The 23,543-nt window shown below is 49.8% G+C and overlaps 1 protein-coding gene across 1 annotated transcript in view; it reads left to right on the forward strand.

Annotated features, from left to right (window-relative positions):
• Window positions 1–23,543, forward strand: part of MSI1 (musashi RNA binding protein 1) — a 91,314-nt gene that overhangs the window by 61,720 nt on the left and 6,051 nt on the right. The window lies entirely within an intron of this gene.

Here is a 23,543-nt window from a genome sequence, read left to right on the forward strand (position 1 = left end):
ACAATTATATTTTAGCGATATAGGGGTTGATATTCAGACGCATTTACCTGGAGAAGTGCTGCTGAGAAAGACATTGAGAGGAACTATCCAGATAGTGCAGCGGTGGTCTGTAAAGATGTATAGTGGTACTATCCGGATACTGCCCGGTAAGTCCGGGAGCAGAATCAGGGTGGATAGCAGTGATTTTCAGCACCACGCTGCCGTGAAAAGCCAAAACAAAGTAACTCAGGGGCCCTTTTACTAAGGTACGCCTGGAAAAGGGGGGATTTTCTTAATGTGCCGGAAAATTGACGTGCGGCAAAATGAAAACCAGCGCGTGTCCATTTTCAGCCTGAGACCTTAACGCCAGCCATTGACTTAGCAGTAAGGTCTCATGCGCTAACCGGGCGGTAAGTGCATAGTGTGTGCCTACTGCTCCACGGTAGAAAATAGAAAATTATTTTCTACCACATGTTTTGGGCACGCACCAAAAATGGAATTACTGCCCAGGGCATGCGGTAGCCAGGCGGTAGTGCCAATTTGACGCATGTAGGTGCCTACATGCCTTTGTAAAAGGGACCCTCAAATTTTTACCAAAACTAAGCTAACTGTCCTGTAGTTACTGGGTATTTCTTAATATGCAACATTTAATAAAGTCTAACTTTTCAAACGGGAGTTAATGTCAAAGTATCATCAATATCCCAACACTTTTCCAACAAATTTCACAATACACTTAAATTTCTCTCGTACAGTCAAATGCTTCCATTTACATCCTAATTTTCAGAACCCTCAGGAGGTGACTTATTTCACACAAGGAATCACAGCCTTGTGGTTCACCAAAATCGTCACTGGTTTCATTGATTGTTATTTTTTACCAAAATACCCTCGTTGAGAGCCTCTATGGGCTAATATATAAGAACTCAGTTAACTTATCTTAAAAGGACCGTTGCCGACATGGGCCATGTTTGCTCCACTGAATGCTGCTTCAGGGCATGGTCCTACAATAATAAGATATAATAATCAATATTCATGCTACCATCTATAGTATCCCCAATATATATTAAACTTTATTAATGTTTTACCTTCAGACTACATCACTAGCTGCACAGTCACCTCATTCTTAGTCAAAATGGCACGCCACTATGTACTGAATCACGTGACCCCATCCTCCAATCAATGTATTATTTATCATCTGGTTATTAAATCGGGGAACTCCAATCGATTTCCAAGTTGAGCCCCTCAGGCGCTGTGGGGCTAAACTTGAAAATCCATCTCTGTTCTTTATAATTTAATAGACCATTCCTGTCACCTCCTTCCCACCCCATCGTAATGTGAGCTCGCCACCACATATCATCCACCATGTTTTTTTGTCTTTCCAGTGGGCCACAAGAGGGGCCATAACAATCTCATTCTGAATATGTTCACTCAATTTAATTGGCCTCGATGTTCTCCCAATATAAATTTTATTGCAAGGGTATTGTATCAAATAAATAACATGATCAAAATCACAAGAGGTGTTTATTCTGGCTGTCAATCTGTAACCAGTCACCAGGTGGTATCAGTTCAATTCTTCCATAGTGCTGCTGCATCACAAACAATGGCCATGTTTTTTATGTCCTACTAGCTCCTCAGAGCTGTCCTGATTGTCTATGCGCTTATAAGTCAATACCTCCCATTTTAGAAATGAGGTAGAAGCCTGCTGATGTAGATTCCGTTCTGAAATACAGGAGAAAAATGGACATTTATGCAGCATGTACATGTGGCATATAAACATCCGTTTTAGAAAAATAAACATCAAAAATATTAATGGTTTGAAAACCAGCACATAAACATATATGAGCCATCACATACATTGTTGTTGCAGAATAGTAAAATAAACATGTATTTGCCGGCACATACATGTTTATCATTTAAAAAATATACACGTGTACGTTCCTAATGCTATCACAGAGACCAGTAGCCTTTTGCTAGTTTGGTTAAGGGGGGAGTCCACTGGGGGATTAAGGGGGCAGCCTCCTCTTATCCCTCCAGGGGAGTACTGCTCAATTGGAGAAGTCTGAAAAACCTAAATATGCTTGGTAACAGTTGTAAATCCCGATGTCAATCTGTTAGGACAACAGTTATTCCCCTTCTGAAATGAGGAATCAATGGGTATCTTCTAGGCATGCCCTAGTCCCGCTCAAAACATACCCAGACCATGCTCCCATGCCATTTGCTTGCATGTTTATTGTTCACATGCATATCCTGGCATTATAAAATGGGGACCTAGATGTTTATGCAAAATAAATGTTTTGGGGGGGGTCACGTGATGCTCTGTAGCTGAGCGGACGTCTCTATTCCCGGCTCCGCTCCTTCCACCCCCGAAATCTTTAAAATTTGCCTGCAAAAAACTCCTGGGGAGACTCCATAGCCACACGAACGAGAAGCAAGGGGAACGTGGGTTTTTCCGCCAAATCTGGGCGGCTTTGAGTGTTGTGGAAGATTGTTATGCCCGCGAAGACTCCGCGCACCAAGGAGCCCCACACACAGGACTCACGATTCAAAATGGCAGCGACACAGGAGGGCACTCGGGCAGCAGGCCTGCCGGCAGAGGCCATCCAGGAGCTGATCCAACAGATTTCCACAATAGTGGAGGAGAAATTGTCTAAGCTCCAGGCTTCAGTGGACCAGATCCGAGAGTCAGTGGAGAGGCAAGGTGTGCGCTTGCAGCAGGCTGAGGACCGCAACTCGCGCCAGGAAGACCGAACGGAAGCGGCGGATGTGAGGATCGCGGGATTGGAGCAGAAGTGTGCACAGTTAATGAAGCAGGTCGATGATCAACAAAGCAGAAGGAATAACCTTAGAATTATAGGGGTCCCGGAAAGAGTGAAGGACAAAGACCTCTGACAGCTGGTCGAGTGGTGGCTGCCGGATCAATTAGGCCTGCAGTTCCCAGAAAGCGCGTTGCGGATTGAAAGAGTCCACAGAGTGGGAGTGCTGCGTGAAGGTGAAACGCGGCCACGGCCAGTGCTGGCCAAGATTCTGAATTACGCAGACAAGGACAAAATATCACAAGCATTCAGAGGAAAGAAACAGGTGGAATACGAGGGCAGCAAGATTCTGCTCTTCCAGGACTACTCGACGCTGGTCTCAGACCAAAGAAAGCAGATGGGGTGCCACTGCAAACACCTCTTCGATAAAGGAGTACGTTTTGCAGTGTTGTATCCAGATAAAGTGTGAGTTCTACAGGATAACAAAGCACTACTGATCCCAAGGACCTTGGGGCTTTTGTGGATAGACTACAGCGGCCCCACGGATATTCCCACTGTTGCTGGAGCAGCCTTGGTGGAAGTTGTAAATGCTACCAAATGGTCTGCGGCCTAATGTTAGTTTGTTTGCCAGTTGCTGAGTTTGTGTACTCATTGCTAGTTTACTGCCACCGTGGAGTTTGGAAGACTAGAGGTCTTGGGGAGGTGTTCGAACCCTGAGATCTTTCTGGAGAACTAAAGCCTTAAAATCAGTAGCTGGTGAGGAAGAACAGCTCCCAAGAGGCCTCTGAGGCAAGGCATGACAACTTACACCTTGTGACCAGAAGCAACCCTGCAGAACCAACTTTGCCTGTTTGCTACAGCAGTGTCATTGTTGGATCTAGGTTGATCGGTGGCTATCCAGTCGGTCTGGAAATATTTAAAATTTGATTTACAGTTTTATCACTTAGATACTATAAAGCAGATGTGGGGGGAGCAGAGGCGATAGGGGGTGGGGAATTTTCCTTATGGAGTGTTATGTATGATTTGGGGGGTGGGGTGGTGAGCAAGGGAGGATGAATGTTGTGATATGGCTGTATGTGTGGCTGGGGCTGTTTAAGGTTGTTATAGTTAATAATGGGAGGGAGGAGGAACATGAGTGGTATGTTTCTTCTGAGGGGAGTGAGGGAGTGGGGAAGTTGGGAGGGACTGTTCAGTATCTCCTTGTCCGGATATACAAATTGTTCACAAAGGGAACTGCACCTTACTGTGTCAGGATTAGCACTTTTCTTACTGATCTACCCTGATAGTTATAGCAATGTCGGGAGGGTCCAGCTGGGAGACCCTCTGGGCAATTCAAAGTCTGTAATCAGCTTGTTTAGAACCTTATTATCATTGCTTCCGTATGGCTAGCCTCAAGATCGTTTCCCTCAGTGTTGATGGCATCCATTCCCCCATAAAAAGGACCAGGGTGTTGCAGGCACTCAAAAGGCAGCATGCTGATATAGCAATGCTCCAAAAGACACACTTAGGGAAGTCAGAGTGAAACAGGCTAGTAAATCAGAAGACAAAAGGCCAAATTTGGTTCCAAACAAGGCAACTTTATTGCTAGCAAGTGAACAGTACCGAGTAGTCTCAGGACACTGTGTGTCGCAAATCACCTGACACTTACATTTATACTTCCCTACTGGGCCTGCGCACTAGGCCCCTTACACGTCACATTGGCATGCGCAGTAAACAGTTGTAGTTCATACAGTGCATAATTGTAGTTCTCAGTACGTACACACGTCATAATACTGAAAAGATACTGGCAAGAGAAACGAAACTTAGCAGCTTATTCTACATACACACAATGCTCCTTTCTAGCACAGGAGATAAGACTCGTCGGCTCAGAGATGCAGGGCGGGGGTGTTAGCACCCTCCAAGGCCACCTATTCATGGGGCATCTACGTGCAAGCTGATCTCGTATACGCCTTGCTACTACAGTTACAGTTACAAGCTATATGTCTAATAGCCCTGCATTCTGTCTTACATTAGTAAACAATAAAACTGAGTAAGGCACAATGGTCCAGTGCAGTGATAAAGTATGGCTAAAAGCCAAAAGCAGAGGTAGAATACATAAGTATAAGTCCATCAATAGGCACAAAACATGAGGTTGTTCTGGTAGGCAATAGTATTCGGGTATTATCCGGTGTTCCACTCCTACAATTCCCCCCTTTTGATACTAGACAGTCATTCTGATGGAGAGTATCATTTCCAGAACCCTAAACAGAAAGGAGAGACAAGAAGTATTAGCAAGGAGGTCACAAGGAGCCCTAAGCCTTTGTGCAGCCGCTGGTTACTTCGCCGGGGTTGAGACGGAGGGCCCCTAGTGGAATCCCCCCCCCCTTTGTAGCCGGTCTTATGCTGGCACAAGGGTATTGGCTCATAAACTGATTCGGGAGGACAGAAGTCCGCGTCAGCCACAAGGTTCTTCTTCGTCAGCCTGGGGAATGGGGGAATACACCTGGAGAGCCATAAGTTGGGCAGCAGCCCGGCGGTCAGCGATACTTTCCATGGTGGAGCGGAGACACCTGAAAACTAAGGGAAGAGACAAAGGAATTAGTAAGCAGGACAGCAGAAATAGGCCACCCATGACCAGGAGGCCTTGCAGGCTCCCGGAAGTTGGCAACCAGCTGGTAAGGGAGGAAGTCCAATCCCAAGCGCTGTTCCAGGTTTGGACGGGGACGTGGGCTAATTTGACCATACGGTCAGTTATGTCGCTGATGACTTGGCTTTGGTCATCAATCTGTAAGCAGCAATTACTGAGGTTAAACTTGCCACACACCCCGCCTTCCTGGGCTAAGAGGTAGTCGAGAGCCAAGCGATTTTGGTAAACTGCGGTAATGAGCTTAGTGTTCTGTCGGGCTAAAATGTTGAGGGCAAGTGCCGAATCGTTGGTAAGGATCTCGAGCACTGCCTGCAAGCGGATAATGCGATTCAGCATGTAGATAGGAGTACGGTACCCGTATGTGCCATCTTCAGCCCAGGTGGCCGGTCCATAGTAATGAATGATACGTTCAGGCGGCCACTCGTTGTCTTTCCAGTCTCCAATTTGGACTTTAGGTTTGGTGCTTAGAAAAGACCGTTTGCGTTTGGCAATGCTATCAGGCCCCTTTTCCACGTACAGGGGGATGCCTAACGTCTCGCCGACTCGCAGGGGCAGAAGGAAGAAACTAGGTCGGACGGTGCCTAAGAGACAGGTACCGTACCAGCGGGCCGGGAGCTGTTCATAGGCCCTGCGCCCGCAAATATAGTAGTAGCCCTCCGGGGCTACCCATTTAAGGGAGGCATTCCCTCCGTGTGTCCACGTTGCGTTCAAGGTGGGTTCAGTCCAGATGGGCTCCGGGGCGGGCAGGCGGTCCGTCTGCCACCAGGTATGTCGACTGCTGTTAAACTGAAGGACCCCCGTGCAAGCGGAATCTCCCACGGGTACAGAATAACGCTTCGATGGCGCTCGACTAGCGCAGAGGGTACCGATGATATTGGTTCTCAGGGCCCATTCGTACGGCTTCGGGCGCTGGGGAAAGGTAATGTTAGTAGTGTTGAGCGCATCCCATGTTTGCTGTCGGACCTCCTTCGCTTCCCAAGGCCATTGCTCACCCATGTCCGTGCCTCCACAGACGAAACAGTTGGTAATTCCCAGGGAGAAGGCGATGTTTTCGGCCAGGTTGAGGAACATATTCCGCGCTTCTGTGGAGATGGGGAACTTAGTCGCTGCCTCTTCAGCGCGAGCGATTTCATCGAATACCTCTTGGTACCCAACGACAGTAGTCTGGTAGTGCGTGGGAGGCTTTGTTTCAAGGCTTTGGTATATGGTAATATACGTCAACGGATCCATCCCTCCGCCGTCAATGCCAAGGCCCCACGTTCCTCTCCAGGGCATGTCGTGGCCTCGGATGGGCCAGTCCAGGGACACATAGTTACCGGAACCTCGACGAAATTCGCCCAGGCCGGTGCATCCGGCATATCCTCCTCCCGTATAAGCGCATACTCGTTCCCAGCCCGAGGCTCGAGTGTCGCCGGCACAGGGGAGCCAAACCCAAGGGGAGCAGCATCTCATATCTGGACTGAAGGGGCAGACATACTTGTGGTCGTTCACATATGCCTGACGCCAACTTTGGCTTCCACACTTACGGGACCAAGGGTGTTTGTCCATGGCGGCGCAAACGTCGAAGGTGAGTGTAGCCACAGTTGGGATACCGCCAGCAAGGATGCGAGTGGAATTTACGTAATACAGAATGCCATCACCTTCAACTCCCGGGGGCCCGGCCACATACGCAGGGAGTCCTACACTGAGGGTGACATTGTAGTATCTTGGCTTGGTGGGACTATGGCAGACAGTGAGGTTGCCTTGGAGACATCTGTGGAACTGTTGGAGGCCATCCGGGGTGACGATGGCGCACGCCGGAAGGAGCTTGCAATTACCTTCCGGGGGCTGCGTCTGGTGGATGAGGGTGGTAACTAGGTGATATCCTCCCTCTATACGATGGCGCACCAGGCGCAAGCATTCAGTGCAATTCTGGCTCAGGGTGGTAGGATAGCTCGGGACTGAGCAAAGGAGGAGGAGTAGGCTCAGCAAGAAGACAATGAGGCCCACGATGAAGGCTGCAATGAACACAGAGCCAAAGACGCAGTGGGTCCAAAAGCTGAGCTCCTGTTGCGAGGCAGGCATGAATCTGTCGGTTCACGTCTTTCTTAGAGTCAGCCGTAGTGGAGCGTCAGGATGTTGATGCGCAGTCCAACGCTTCGGGGCGCTGCTAGTAGGAGCAGCAGGCTTCAATCGGGTCCAATGTATCCACACTGGGTTTCCTGCAATTTTAACAGCGGTTGGGGTCGTTAGGAGAACAAGGGAGGGCCCTTTCCATTTGGGTTTCAGACAGTCAGAGTCATCCCACTCTTTCACCCACACCTCCTCGCCTACCCTGAACCGGTGTATAGGACTGGTAAAAACCAGGGGAGCTACTCTCTCAGTGTATTGCTGGATGTTCTGCACTACCTCGTGTAAGGCTTTCATCTGTCTCACTAAGGAATTCTCGCCCTGTATCTGCAGGGAGTCGGGGAAAGAGGGTAGTGGCGGTGGCCTAGCGTACATCATCTCGTAAGGGGTAAGGCCGGTAGCCTTGGGGGTACACCTGAGATGTAGCAAGGCCAGTGGAAGCAGGTCGGGCCATTTGGCTTTGGCTTCTTGACATAGCTTGGCTAGCTGGTTCTTCAAGGATCGGTTAGCTCTCTCCACTATTCCACTGCTCTGGGGTCTCCAGGCACAATGCAACTTCCAATCGAGGCCCAGTCTTGTACTGAGCTGTTGAGTTACTTCACTGGCAAAGGCTGGCCCGTTGTCGGAGTTTATCTGCTTGGGGAGACCGTATCTGGGTAGGATATGATGAATCAGTAGGGAGGTGACTTCTTTAGCCATTTCCGTTCTAGTGGGCTGGGCTTCAATCCATCCGGTGTACGTACACACTGCGACTAGGATGGCTTTGTAGCCCCGGGCCGGGGGCATATGCGTGAAGTCAATCTGGCAAACGTGAAAAGGGCTAGTGCCCCGGAGCACGTGTCCTGGCGCAGGACTGGGTCCTGTTCGGGGGTTATTCCGGGCACAAGTTACACATTGACTGGAAGCGTTTTTGGTCCACAGAGACAGTTTGTTGATGTAGTAGGTCTTCTCAAGTAGGCGCCCCAGAGCGTCCCTGCCCAGGTGGGTGCGATCATGAGCCTCTTTGGTCACTGCCCAGGCCAGGGCTTCGGGTATCCATATGCGCCCGTCCTGTAGTATCCACCATCCATTGCGTGACTCCAGGCCCTCTTGTCGGGCCCACTCCGTTTCTTGGGGGGTGTAGATAGGGGTCTCTGCGGGGAGCTGGACGACGAGTACGGGGTCAGAAGGATGAGATGAGTAAGGGAGCTGACTTGCCCTTTTTGCGGCATCATCCGCCCGTTGGTTACCACGGGCGATAGGGTCCGTCCGGCCGGTGTGGGCCCTACAATGCATCACAGCTACTTTCTTTGGCTTCCAGACTGACTCGAGTAGTTGGCAAATCTCGGTGGCATTTGCGAGTCCTTTTCCCTCAGCTGTCAGAAATCCCCTCTCCTTATACAGGGCTCCATGCACCTGGAGGGTGAGGAAGGCGTATTTGGAGTCGGTGTAGATATTAACAACTTTTCCTTCAGCCCACAGGAGGGCTTTGGTGAGGGCGATCAGCTCCGCCTTCTGGGCTGACGTTCCGGGCGGCAGGGCCATAGCCTCGATCACGTGATCCTCAGATACAACAGCATAGCCAGCTCTTCGACTTCCCTCTATTACTTGGCTGCTTCCATCGGTGAACAGGGTAATGCCCCCTTGCCAGGGTTGGTCCTTGAGGTCAGGTCTGCTAGAATGCACAGTGGCCATTACCTCCTCACAGTCGTGGAATGGTGGTTCAGGGGCCGGAAGGAGAGTGGCGGGATTGAGGTTAGTTGTGTCCAGGATCCGCACCTCCGGATTTTCGCACAGGAGGGCTTGGTATTTAACCAATCGGGAGTTGGTCATCCATCTGGGTCCGTGACTCTCGAGTAGGCCGCGGATGGCGTGGGGTGTGGTCACAAAGAGTGTCTGGCCAAACGTGAGTTTATTGGCCTCGTGTATCAACAGACAGGCCGCCGCAATGCTTCGGAGGCAGCCCGGCCATCCTCGTGCCACGTTGTCCATGCCCTTGGAGAGGTATGCTACAGGGCGTTGCCAGGTGCCGACCAGTTGGGTGAGGACTCCAAGTGCCAATCCCTTCTTTTCGTCGATGAACAAGTGGAACGGCTTAGTCACATCTGGCAGTCCGAGCGCTGGTGGGGCCACAAGGGCCTCCTTGAGGTCCTGAAGGGCTTTCAGTTCGTGTTTCTCCCACTGGAGATTTTGGCCCTCGAGTTCAGGTCCTTTCAGTTTGGCGTACAGGTCTTGGGTCAGGACAGCGAAGTTGATGACCCAGAGCCGGCAGTATCCAGCGGCTCCGAGGAGTGCCCGCAATTCCTTCTTATTCGCAGGGGTGGGTTGGTTGCGGATAGCTTGGGTACGGGGTGTTCCGAGCCTCCGGGTTCCTTCTCGGAGGCGAAACCCCAGATAGTCGACTTCGATCTCGCATATCTGTGTCTTCTTGCGACTGGCCCGGTACCCCTGGGCTTCCAGGGTTTTCAAGAGGTAAAGGGTAGCTTCTGCACAGTCCGTGTACGTTTCACGGGCCACCAACAGGTCATCCACGTATTGGACGACCGGCCCATACTCGTCCTGATACGTCTTCAGGTCCTGAGCGAGTTGGTCGCCGAAGAGGGTGGGTGAATTCTTGAACCCCTGGGGGAGCCGGGTCCATGTGAGTTGCTGTTTATTTCCCGTCTGTAAGTCTTCCCACGTGAAGGCAAACAACTTCTGGCTGTCGGCAGCAAGGGGGATGGAGAAGAAGGCGTCCTTCAGATCAATGACACTATACCACTTGCTGTGGGCTGGCACTTGGGCTAGAATGGAGTAAGGGTTCGGTACGAGGGCAACTATGTCGGCTACCTGGTTGTTGACTTTCCTCAGGTCCTGGACGGGTCTGTATTCTGATGTGCCTGGCTTCTTAACGGGCAGTAATGGGGTGTTCCACGCGGATCTGATCGGTTTAAGGACCCCCTGTTGAAGAAGTTTGTGTAAGTGAATTTGCATACTATGCCGGGCTGCATAAGGGATATGGTATTGTCCTTGGTTGACGACTTGGGCATTTGGTTTGAGTTCAATCCATATGGGGATAGCATTTACGGCCAGTCCGCCTGAGTTCACTTCTGCCCATACATTAGGCACTTCATCCATTAGGGCCCGCCTCTGCTGGGCAAAAGGGGTGTTCTGGTCATACCGACAGTCGCCGGCCCCTACAGTTGGGAGGGCGTGTAGCCTCCATTCTTCTCTCACTGGGCAGACAAGTGTTACTGGCCGATCTTCAAAGCTAGCTTCCACCTCCCCCGTGGTCTTGAACTTCAAGGTGGCCTGGAGCTTACAGAGTAGGTCTCGACCAATCAAGGGGACTGGGCATCCGGGGATGTGTATGAACTGATGAGACACCATCGTCCCTCCGATCTGAACTTGGCGTTCCTTGAGGAGGGGCGCCGCAAGGGACTTCCCGGAGGCCCCCACAATTGGTATGGTTTCTTTTGTGGCCGGGGCTATGGCAGTGGTGATTACAGATCGTTGGGCCCCCGTGTCTAGTAAAGCTCTCATTAACTGCGTCCCCACCCGAATTTCCACCAGAGGGTCAGTGGGGACTCTGCCCTCCCGGTCTCTTCATGCGGTACTGTCCCGGGTAGCGTCAACAGCCATCTGCCATTCCCTCTGGTCATCCCCTCCTCGACCTCCTCGGCCCCGGCCTCGTCTGGGGCCCCCTGTGCGGTCGTTAGTCCCCTCCTCTCTCGGGCGGTCCCATAGTTCCTCCTCTCTCGGGCGGTCCCGTATCTCCTCTGGGCAGTCAGCCCACCAGTGCCCTTCTTGCCGACAATTTGCACACTGGTTACGTCCTATGGGGGACCGTGTTCCTCTTGTCCTTTTGCCCCTCCCCTTTGGTCTAGACCTCAGGCGCTCTTCCAGTACCGTGGCCAACACATCCGCCTTCTCCCTCATCCGTCTGGTCGATTCCTTCCGGGCCTCCGTCTTCTCTTCTTGGTCGCGATATCCGAATACGCGATCAGCTATAGCTTTTAGTTGGCTGATGCTCATCCCTTCAAACCCCTCCGTTCTCTGCAGCTTTCTTCGTATATCTGGTGCTGACTGACTAACAAAACTCATAACCACGGTTGGGAGGTTCTTGGGATCTTCAGGGTTTATTGGACTGTGCCTTCTGAATGCCTCCATAAGTCGTTCAAGGAAGTCCCCCGGGCTCTCTTCCTTCAGTTGGACTACACTATGGATTTTCCCCATATTGGTAACCTTCTGCTTCCCCTTCTTCAAGGCTGCCAGGTACGCCTGCTGATACCGGCGGATAAAGGCCTGGCCTTCAACGGTCCGGTAATCCCACGCAGGGGCAGCGAGGGGCGCCTCCGTTTCTATTAGATTCTGTAAGTTAGCATGAGTCGGGTTTGCATCCCGAACAGCTTGCTCCATATTCTGTTGTAAGAGACGGCGTTCTTCCGTGGTCAGAATATGGGCGCTTAATTGTCTAAGGTCTCCCCACGTAGGATTATAGCTGTATATAATGCCTTCCACTAATTCTACCAACTGCTCGGGCTTCTGGTCGTAAGATGGCCCATGCAATTTCCAATTGTACAAGTCGGCACTGGAGAAGGGAACGTGGCTATAAACTGTTGATTCAATGGGCTGACCCCCTTCTTCTGCCGGGTTTGGGGTAAAAGTGGTAGATAGTCGGACTGGGTATATATTGATGGGCCCCCCTTTACGGCCGGGAGGGATGGCCTTCTGTGGACTTAATTGGGGAAACCGGGTAATGTTCTTCACCCCCCGTGTACTCTTCCGGGTAGTCGCGTGGCCCGTTGGTTCAGGTGAGGCTGGTCAAGGAATCTCTTCGGCCTCCGACTCTGACCCGGAGGCTCCGGCGTTATCCGGGCCCTCTGCTAGGCCCGCGAAGCCGGGGTACATAGGGGCATATGGCGGTGGCGCAATATCGTCTTCGTATGCTTCCGTCGTAGCAAGTATCGGGGCCTTTGGGGGCTTGGGCTTCTTTTTGGGCAGACCCTGAACTTTCCCTCGGGTTTCCTTCGGGGTTTTCATTCTAGAAAGTGTGTTGGTAGTACTGGGCGTGGTTTCTGCCTTAACAATGGTAGCAGGGGGCGTGGTCTCAGTGGCCTCTACGCTAGGGGCGGTCGGCCGTATAGGGGCGGTCCCTGCGGCCTTCTGAACGGCAGCGGTTGCCGGGCTTTGGAGAGCGAAGGCATAGGTCGGCAGGGCTTTAAGTTTAGTTTTCCGGCCCTTCCTCTGCTTCACCACCATAAGGGCGGCTTTCTCTACCTTCCGTTGGGCCCAAGCCGGCGGATCCCGGACCACATCCAACCACGCTTGGATGTATGGAATGTCCTCGGGGCAGCCTGGGTTCCCTTCAACTATGACAATATTCATGACCGCCGCCACCTTTTCATACTCAAATGACCCTCCCGGGGGCCATTCAGCAATCCCTAGCCCTGGCCACATAAATTGACATCGCTGTATCATCCCGGCCCTGCTACATTTATCTTGATCGAACACTTCGCTAAAGTGTTTCGTCATTAAATCTAACGGTGTGGACCCACCCCCGCCCATCCTAACCTGAGTGCCAAAGGACAGGTGACGGACAAAGGGGGAAAGGGGTGGTGGAGGAGTAAGGGGTCTCGTTCCACCAGACACAAAAGGTTCAACACTCGGCCTGACCAGATCGCGGTCGCCCGGCCTGGAACTGCAAGCCCATTCACACACTTTCATACGCCACAAGAAACCCTCCCGTTCGCCGCTCGGTTTCGTCGTCGGAGCCTAGTGAGTTTCGGGACCTAGTCTTATACCAATAGTCCGTATTAGTCACTGGCTAAAAGAGGGTGATCACGCCTCTTCTTCGGTCCTTACTGGGCCGGTCACTACGTAGAGTATACTCACCTGTCCGCCGGGGTCGCAGGCCGCGCCGTTGTACGCTTCTCTCTGAAATAGAAAAAGGTGCCTTGCCGGAACCACACAGCCCCCTCTACAGTCGGGCGGAGTTGATCGGCCCTCTTCCGGGAGATGGACGCTGAAATCAGCGGTGGCCACTCACCACCTTCTCGGAAGGGGATCGATGACCCGATCCGACCGCAGTGGGGGAGGGGAAGAATATAATCCGATTTCCCTTTTGATAACACTCCTGGCTGGCTCGCCAATGAAACAGGCTAGTAAATCAGAAGACAAAAGGCCAAATTTGGTTCCAAACAAGGCAACTTTATTGCTAGCAAGTGAACAGTACCGAGTAGTCTCAGGACACTGTGTGTCGCAAATCACCTGACACTTACATTTATACTTCCCTACTGGGCCTGCGCACTAGGCCCCTTACACGTCACATTGGCATGCGCAGTAAACAGTTGTAGTTCATACAGTGCATAATTGTAGTTCTCAGTACATACACACGTCATAATACTGAAAAGATACTGGCAAGAGAAACGAAACTTAGCAGCTTATTCTACATACACACAATGCTCCTTTCTAGCACAGGAGATAAGACTCGTCGGCTCAGAGATGCAGGGCGGGGGTGTTAGCACCCTCCAAGGCCACCTATTCATGGGGCATCTACGTGCAAGCTGATCTCGTATACGCCTTGCTACTACAGTTACAGTTACAAGCTATATGTCTAATAGCCCTGCATTCTGTCTTACATTAGTAAACAATAAAACTGAGTAAGGCACAATGGTCCAGTGCAGTGATAAAGTATGGCTAAAAGCCAAAAGCAGAGGTAGAATACATAAGTATAAGTCCATCAATAGGCACAAAACATGAGGTTGTTCTGGTAGGCAATAGTATTCGGGTATTATCCGGTGTTCCACTCCTACAAGAGCACCTTAAATTAAAGCGGGATTGGGTGGGAGACCTATATTTTGCCACTTACAATAGCAGGCAGCGGGGAGTGGCTTTATTAATAAAGAAGTCATTAGTGTTTCAGATGCGTAGGCTTTATCAAGATCCATAAGGCCGCTACGTGATTGTTGCGGGGCTCCTGCAGGGGGTCAAGGTGGTTTTGTGCAGTATATATGCGCCTAACAATTACTCACAGAAATGTTTTACTCTCTTCGAAGCTAAACTGGTGACGTTTGATGAATATCCATTAATCTTAGGGGGCGATTTTATCATCACTAGTGACCCTTTGATAGATTGTCGATCTCCAAAACAGCCAGGTAAATATCATGAAGGGGGGGGGGTGAATTGCAGCACATAGATGAGCATGATTACACTCCCCCCCCCCCCCCCCCCCCCCCCCCCCCCCCCCCCCCCCCCCCCCCCCCCCCCCCCCCCCCCACTGACATGATGTTCATGCACACTTAGACTATATTCTTTTGTCCCACTCTCTGGCCCAAGTGACTGATCGCACCGGGATAGGGGAGCCTGTCATCTCGGACCATGCACCTGTATGGGCCACTTTGAGGTGGGGGGAGAGGGCTGGAACCTTTTGCTGGCGAATGAACCCTGTCTTGTATCAGGACCGAGCTTTCCACATGCATTTGCGGCAGGGATGGCTTGATTATGTAGCTGAGAACGATGCCCAGTCAGTAAGTGCCAGAACCTATTGGGAAGCTGCCAAAGCCTTGCTCCGCGGTAAGATTATTTATTTTTGTTACATTTGTACCCCGCACTTTCCCACTCATGGCGGCTTACATACTGTATACAGGTACTTATTTGTACCTGGGGCAATGGAGGGTGTCAGCAAGCACCCCTCCGTGCTGTCCGCTCTTGTTTCGACACCTCTCCGTGCTGTCCGCTCTCCGCTCAACACCTCTCCGTGTGGTCTGCGCACAACTTAGCACCTCTCCGAGCTGTCCTTCTTCGCCCACACAATTGGAGCTAATCCATCTCCTAAGCGGAACTGTTCCTGCTCACTTGCAAAAAGTAATTCACAGTACAATTATTCTGCAGAGTACTTTATTCCAGAGCACAACCAGCAGGAAAATAGTATGGGCGCTGTACTACAGCTGCTGGTCTCTGTGCACTTTGCTTCCCTTCTTCCCCCACCCAACACTCCCCAACAGTTCCGAACAGTTCAGTCTTGGAACTCCAAAACAACTTGAAATAAACCTTTGAATCAGTCAATTCCTCTACTCACTTTCTCCTACTGCCTAGGAGATAGAGGCATTTTCTCCACCCTCGCTTGTCAAACACCAACACTCTGACAACCTCCCACAAAAATGTCCAGACTGACCTTCTTCAGGTAATTACCCTTTGTCCTGAGCAGAAGAACTCCATTTGCCCTTGCTCAGTCTCCTTCATGACATTTTCACTGTTCTTCTCGAGCTCAATCTCCTCCCACTCCATGGAGTCTTCCCCCACCCTCTCTCCCAGGTGCTGCTCCTCCACTTGATTATCTTCCATCTCCCAATCACCTCCTGACTTTTCTGCCTGCTGGGAGTTGGAGTGCTGTCTCTCATGTTCCCTCCTCCCTTGCAAGTGCTGCTGGGTTCTGTAGTTCTCTTCCTTTCTTGCAAGTCTCCTACCCCCTTTTCCCGGCAGAGAGTGCTCTTCCTTTCTTGGCTTACTGCCCCTGTCAGCTCTTCTCTGCTTTCCCTCTACCTCCTCCTTACAAGGGTTAAGTGACTTGCCCAGAGTCACAAGGAGCTGCCTGTGCCTGAAGTAGGAATTGAACTCAGTTCCTCAGTTCCCCAGGACCAAAGTCCACCACCCTAACCACTAGGCCACTCCTAGTGGCGTCGAGAGCAGGAAATCAAGGATCTTATGATTAAGTTGAAAGAAGTCTGGAGACTCTTTATTCTTTCTCCTTCTGAAACCTCCCATAAGGAATACTTTGAGACAAGGAAGCAGCTGCAGGCGGTATTGGACGCCAGGGCGCTTTACAGTGCTAAACTTTATAAGTACCGTTTACACCAGTGGGGCAACAAGACTGGCAAGCTGCTTGCTTCTTTGGTAAGGCAGAGGACTGCAAAAAAATCACAGTAGCATTAGGGATGCAAAAGGGGTCTCACATTCCGGGATGGATGCTATTAAGCGCGAATTTGTTCAGTTTTATTCATCGCTTTATAAAACGGGTTCTTTCTTTTTTTTTTTTTAATTCTTTATTTATGGTTTTTCATAACTATCAACATTAAACATTTTTGCTTCTGCAAAGTACATAACATTTGGGATGATTGCTTATTACAATGTGTCATCATTTCCACTTTAAGCATCCTTAAGCTTATCCCCCATTTCCCTCCTCCCCTCCCCTCCCCTCTCCCTCCCCCTCCCATTCCCTACCCGCAGTCTTTATCCTCTTGCATGTTCACTGGTGGTTCCGACCAACTGAGATAAGCTTCCCAAATCTTGTGGTGTTGGGCCATTCGTCCGTTATTCAAAGCCGTGAGCTTGGACATCAAGTGGATATATTTCAATTTTTCTTGAACCCTTGAGATGTCCGGCAGGCTGGGCTTTTTCCATTCCGCCGCCAGTACCAATTTACCCGCCACAAATACTTGCGTAGCAAACCGATGCACATGTGGCTGGACCGCTGGTGGTTTAAAATGAAGCAAGCAATATTCTACCTTTTGTTCAAAGTGTGTGGCCGTCACTAGATTTATGTAGTCCACAATAGTCCTCCAATACCTCTGTGCATGTGCACAAGACCACCACACATGATACATATCGCCCTCACATCCACATCCCCTCCAACATTGGGAGGAGCCTGACCCAAACATCTTAACTAAGCGACTTGGGGTTTGGTACCAGCCATATAATATTTTATGCCCATTTTCAATCATGGTGCTAGAGATTGATACTCTAAGTAAGGATTTGATCGCCCTTTTCCATTGTGCTGGTTCAAACATAACACCTATTGCCATCTCCCACTTATGTGTATACCTCTCTACCGGATTTTCTCGGGCTATGAGTGCTTTGTAGATTCTAGATATACCTCCCTTATTCCCCCCCCTGGTCATGCCTTTTTCAAGTTGTGTCTCAGTCAGCTCAAGTTCTTCTTTCGCTTTACATTTAATAAAGTTCTGCACTTGATGGTAATGGAAGGCCTGTATGTGGGATAGTCCATGTTCCTGGCATAAGTGTGAATAAGAGGGGACCTCTCCCTCCTCGCACATCTGTCCTAACGCATACAGTCCCATTTCTTCCCAGTCTTTATATACACTGTTTGTAGTTCCTGGGCCAAATTGGGGTGCATATCTGAGATATGTGTGTTTAAAGTATTTGCGTTCGGGGAAAAACTGTTCTCTAACCCTGTCCCATGTCTTCAGTGGCCCCTGTAGCAAAGGGGGGCTTCTCTTGATCAGGTCTCGCAGAGTGTGCCTCGGTAGCCATGGTATAGCTTTCAATGGATATGGTTCTAGCCAGCTTTGTTCTATATCTGTCCATAATTTCCCTGTGTTTTGGGACCAAAGTGCTAGGATTCGTAGGTGTGCTGCCCTATAATAGTCCTGAAAGGATGGAACCCCCATGCCCCCCCTATCTCGGGGTTGGTACATCATTTCCCGCCTTACTCGGGGTGGCCTTTTTTTCCAGATGAATGAGAATATTCTGCCCTGCAGACCCCTGAAAAAGGAGTCCGGTATCTCGATTGGGAGGGCCGTAAGTAGGTAGAGCAATTTCGGGAGAATTATCATCTTAATTGCATTCACTCTTCCTACCCAGGATATAGTTAATCCCTCCCACCGTTCCAGTTCCCTGAAAAGTTCCCGCACCTTATTCGGATAATTATACTCAAATATTTCTTCCATTTGGCGTGGTATGTTGACCCCGAGGTATCTAACATACTTGGTTGCCCATCTATATGGATATTGTTTCTTTAGTATATCTAAGGAGGTTTTAGATAGATTTATATCAAGTGCCTCAGACTTCTCGAAATTAATCTTGAAGCCCGATAGCTCTCCATATGTCTGAATTTCATCCTCCAGTACTGGGAACGCAGTCAGGGGATCCTTCAAAAGAAGCAAAATATCGTCTGCAAAAAGCAGTATCTTTGTCTCAATGCCCCCTCCCACTAGACCCCGTATTTGATGATGGGCTCGTATCTTTATTGCCAGTGGCTCCATTACTAGAGCAAATAATAGGGGCGATAGTGCGCAGCCCTGTCTCGTTCCTCTATGCAGGGGAAAAGGGCTTGTCAGTATACCATTAACCCGCACAGCTGCGCTGGGCGTTTTATATATTAGGTGTATCCATTCCGCAAAACGCCCTCCCACCCCCATCTCTTGTAATACTGCAAATAGGAATGGCCAGCTGACCCGGTCAAAGGCCTTCTCCGCATCTAATGATAATATACAAAGAGGTGATTGAAGCGCACGGGCTCCTTGGATAACCTGTAGGGCCCTCCTAATATTATCAAAGGTTTGTCGGTCTTGCACAAAACCTGCCTGGTCTTCATGGATGAGTTGTGGGAGATATTTCTGCAGCCTAGTGGCCATAATTTTGGAGAATATTTTGTAATCAACTCCCAGTAAGGATATGGGCCTGTAAGAGCTGCATTGTTGTGGGTCTTTGCCTTGTTTGTGGAGAACCGTGATCGTGGCCAGGTTCCATGTCGGTGGGAGGCCTGTGGTTTCGTTCAAGGAGTTAAATACCCGTACCAGTAAGGGGGCCAAATATTTTCCAAACGTTTTATAGAATTTATTTGTGTACCCATCTGGCCCTGGTGCTTTGTGGATGGCGAGCCCCTTGATCGTTTGTTCCACCTCTTCTTGTGTTATGGGTTTCCCTAATATTTGATTTGCTGATTCTGGGAGTCGTGGAAGATCTACATTTGTTAAGTAAGCCCTAATTTCTTCTGTTCCACTGCTCCCCTCGGAGCTATATAAGTGTTGGTAATAGCTGCTAAAGGCCGTATCTAGAAATTCTGGCTCAGTGTGTGTCTTTCCCTCTGCGTCTCTAAGGCCGCTGATCATGTTTCTGCTAGTGTGTTGAGCTAGTTTGTGAGCCAATAGTCTGCTGGGTTTATTCCCAAATTCGAAATATGATTGGCGCACTTTCTGCAGTTTTTCTGCTATATCTGCTAGCTCCAGTTCCTGTATCTGCGTGCGGATGTTATGCGCCTGTCCCCTGAGCTCCTGTTGGTTTTGCTCAATTCCCTCCTGAATTAACTGCTCAGTCTGGGCTAGTAACTGGCGCAGTTCAGTTTCTTTAGCACATCGTTCCTTCCATCTCTTAGATCGCAAAGCTATCAAGTGTCCTCTTATCACCGCTTTCAATCCCTCCCATAGCACTGTTGGGGAGACCTCCTCATTATCATTGAATTGAATATATTCCTGAATTTTCACTTCTATCTGGGGTATGTTAGATGGGTCTGCTAATAGGGCGTCATCAAGGCGCCATTGCCGTGTCTTCTTACCAGAAACTGGCTCTCTGATTATTAGTGTCACCGGTGAGTGATCCGACCATGTGTGAGGAAGTATAGATTGCGCACCTATTGAGCCCAGTAGGGAAGTATCCCCCAGCCACATGTCTATTCTGGATGACGACTGATGTGATAGAGAATGGCATGTATATGCCCGCTGAACGGGATTGTCTTTTCGCCAATAATCTACAAGCTGCCAGCGTGTTATAAACTCGTGTAGTTTCCTCCTGTCCTGTTTGGCATAGTTTGCCTTACTTGCTGTATTATCTAATAAGGGATTCAGGGTAAGGTTAAAGTCGCCTCCCACCAATAAAGTTCCCTCTACATGTCTGGTGATAGTCTGGTCTACCTTTTGGAGAAACTCCCCCTGATCTGCGTTGGGGCAGTACACATTCACTAGTGTATATGTTCTTTCCCCCAGTGCAACTACTATCAGCAGGTATCTCCCCTCTTTGTCTTTTATAACCTTTTTTATTTCCCATGGCTTACCACTACAGAATGCCACCAGTACCCCCTTGCTTTTTGTGTTGTCTGTATTTGAGGCAAAATGAATGATAGGGTATTTCTTGTTGGTGCATAGATATTCATATCTAGGTTTGAGGTGAGTCTCCTGTATCAATCCTATGTCTACCCCAAGTCGCTTTAGTTCCCGAAACAGAAGCTGCCGTTTTCTGGGTATATTCAGCCCTCTGACATTCAGCAACATACATTTAATATCCCCCATTAAGATTGATCACATAGTTTTACGCCCCTCCACCATGTTTTAATTTGGTCAACAACCACTTCCATACCCCTTACTTGCTCCACACTTAGACTGCCTTTGTTCCCTATGATCCCCTTAATAACCTCCCCTCTCCCCCCTCCCATCCTCCCCCCACACAATCTAGGCATCACTTTACAATCTACTCGTGTGCCTACTCAGAGGAAGGAACAGCTGGCGCTTCCTCGGGGCCTCGCCGCAACAGCATTTTTTTTTCAAAAAAACTACCTCATGTCCAGCGCTGGGGTGGTAGTCCACATAGTTAACTTCAACTTCAACAACAACTTTAGAGTTATTAATTTTTCCTGGTGCCTGTCCTTTTCCTCCTCAGGTGATCTGCGATGCGGATTGCTGGCGCTGTAGTCTTTTTGGTCCTTTCCCTGCTCTCTGCCATTTCGGCGGGATGGCTCTAGTAGTGAGTTTTCCTCCCGGGCCTGCTTCTCGCCGCTCCTCCAACTCAGCCGTTTCCGGGCAAAGCACCCTGGCTTCTGCGAGTGACCGTATTTGGTGCAGTTTGCCATCTTTATAGAATACCAGGGCAAAAGGATGCCTCCATCTGTACTGTATTTTAAGTTCTCTAAGGTGTCTCGTGAAGGGTCTCAGCTCTCCTCTCCGTCGCAGCGTCGCCGCTGCTAGGTCCTGATATATTTCAATATTGTAAGAGTCCCATTTGAGGTCCTGTGTTTGTCGCGCCAGGTTTAGTATTTGTTCTTTTAGTTTATAGCTTGTGAAACAGGCTATGATATCTTTGGGTTTGTTGCCTCGTGTCGGTCCCAACGCCCGGTGCGCTCTTTCAAGTTGCACTGTCGCATTTTCCTGCGTAGCTCCGCTCTTGGCGAATAGTTCTTGCACAATTTGCTGTATTACTTGCTCGCTATCCTGATATAATGGAGTTTCGGGTACGCCTCGGAACCGCAAATTGCTACGGCGGCCTCGATTCTCTAGGTCCTCTATTTTATCTTGTAGCAGTTGTTGGTCACCCCGCATTTCAACGATTGTCTGATCTAGCGAGCTCAGGGCCTCACTATGGACATCTATTTGTGTCTCCGTTTCTTCCAGCCGTGCTCCCAGCTCCCTGATCTCACCTCGCAGATCCTGGCCCAGCTTTGCCACCTCTGTACGCAGTGCTTTAAGTTCAGCACTGATATTTTGCAGCCATACTTGTAAGCCAGGTTGCTCTTCCTCTGCGGGGTCACCCATCGCCTGCTGATCCGCTTGTAGCCCCTGCATTTTGGGCTGTTCCGTGGTCACTGACTCTCTCCCTTTTCGGACGTCCGCCATTTTGTTTTTCGGCAGTGCCGCGGATCCCGCGAACGCGAATCTTGAGAGGTCAGCCGTTGTCCGGCAGGAAGTCATAGACTGACGAAGCGCCTTTGCTCAGGTTAGTGTTGTTGTTATTTTTAGTGCCCCAGCGTTGTCTTAAAGCACAGTTTTATTCGTTTCCGCTGCGAGGCCACCGGAGCTTTCAATTCAAGCGTCCATGCTGTTGGTGACGTCACTTCCTCCCAAAAAACGGGTTCTTTCTCTACTGATAGTTGTGCAGACTTTTTTACTAAAATGGATCTCCCCTCTTTGGCAGCAGAGCAATTGGCGGACCTTAATGCGCCATTGCAGGGAAAAGAAGTGCAGCGGGTCATCAAGCAATTGAAGTTGGCCAAAGCACTGGGTCCGGATGGCCTGGGCACAGACTTTTATAAGGTATTACAGGATCAACTGATCCCATCGTTTGTCTCTATGTGTGATGACTTATGGGATTCACAAGCTATGGGGCCCTCAATGAATCATGTTTATATTACGGTCCTCCCCAAACCAGGAAAGGACGCAGGACTGGTGGGCTCTTATCACCCAATTTCTGTTTTGGACCAGCATGTCAAGATTATGGCAGCAGTACTGGCAGCCAGGCTGAGTGTGCTGGTTCCCCAACTTGTTCACTGTGATCAAATAGGTTTTGTGCCAGGGCGGTCCGCCTCAGCTAATATTCTGAAAGTGAGCCGTGCCCTACTTGAGGGGAGCCGACAGGCGGGGGACAAGATATTGGCCAGCTTAGATGCGGAGAAAGCCTTCGATAAAGTAGTGTGGGAATATCTGTTTTGGGTGTTACAGCGCTTCGGTATCGAGGAGAGGTTTTTAGAGTGGATTCGGGTGCCCCAAGGCCCAGATTATTCTTAATGATTCTTTGACGGAGGTGCTCTCCCTGGGAGGTGGTAGTAGGCAGGGGTGCCCCTTGTCCCCTCTTTTATTCATCCTTACATTGGAGCCCTTAGCAGCTAGAATCCGGCAAGACCCATTTTTGAAGGGAATTGTTGTCGGGGGGCAGGAGTACCGAATAAACTTATTTGCGGATGATGTGTTGTTGCTGCTTGATAATGCATCTTCGAACATACCCTTGGTGATGAAAATTATCCGAGAATTTGGCACCTTTTCAGGCCTTTGTATAAATTTTGGGAAGTCGGAGGCCTTACCTATAAGCAATCCTTGTGAGCACAACAATGCTCAACTGTCCTCTATCCTGGGCTAAGACTGGTATCAAATATTTGGGGGTATATCTTAGTGTGGATCAAGCATGGATTTATAGGAAAAATGTGTTAGCCTGGAGGAAGTAAGACGACTCTGCCATCGGTGGAGAGACCTTCCAGTGAGCTTTATGGGAAGGATTGCGCTTGTAAAAATGGTATTACTTCCAAAACTCTTATATCCCCTGCAAATGCTCCCCCTCTGGGTGCGCAAACACGAGGATAATCTATATCGCAGTATAATCAGCTTGTTTATTTGGCATGCTAAACTACTACTACTTAACATTTCTAGAGCGCTACTAGGGTTACGCAGTGCTGTACAATTTAACAAAGAGAGACAGTCCCTGCTCAAAGAGCTTACAATCTAATAGACAAGTGAACGGTCGGTCCGATAGGGGCAGTCAAATTGGGGCAGTCTGGATTCACTGAACAGTAAGGGTTAGGTGCCGAACGCAGCATTGAAGAGGTGGGCTTTAAGCAAAGACTTGAAGACGGGCAGGGAGGGGGCTTGGCGTAAGGGTTCAGGAAGGTTGTTCCAAGCATAGGG

Source organism: Microcaecilia unicolor, chromosome 11 (genome assembly GCF_901765095.1).
Source record: "Microcaecilia unicolor chromosome 11, aMicUni1.1, whole genome shotgun sequence".
In the NCBI taxonomy this organism is placed as follows: domain Eukaryota; kingdom Metazoa; phylum Chordata; class Amphibia; order Gymnophiona; family Siphonopidae; genus Microcaecilia; species Microcaecilia unicolor.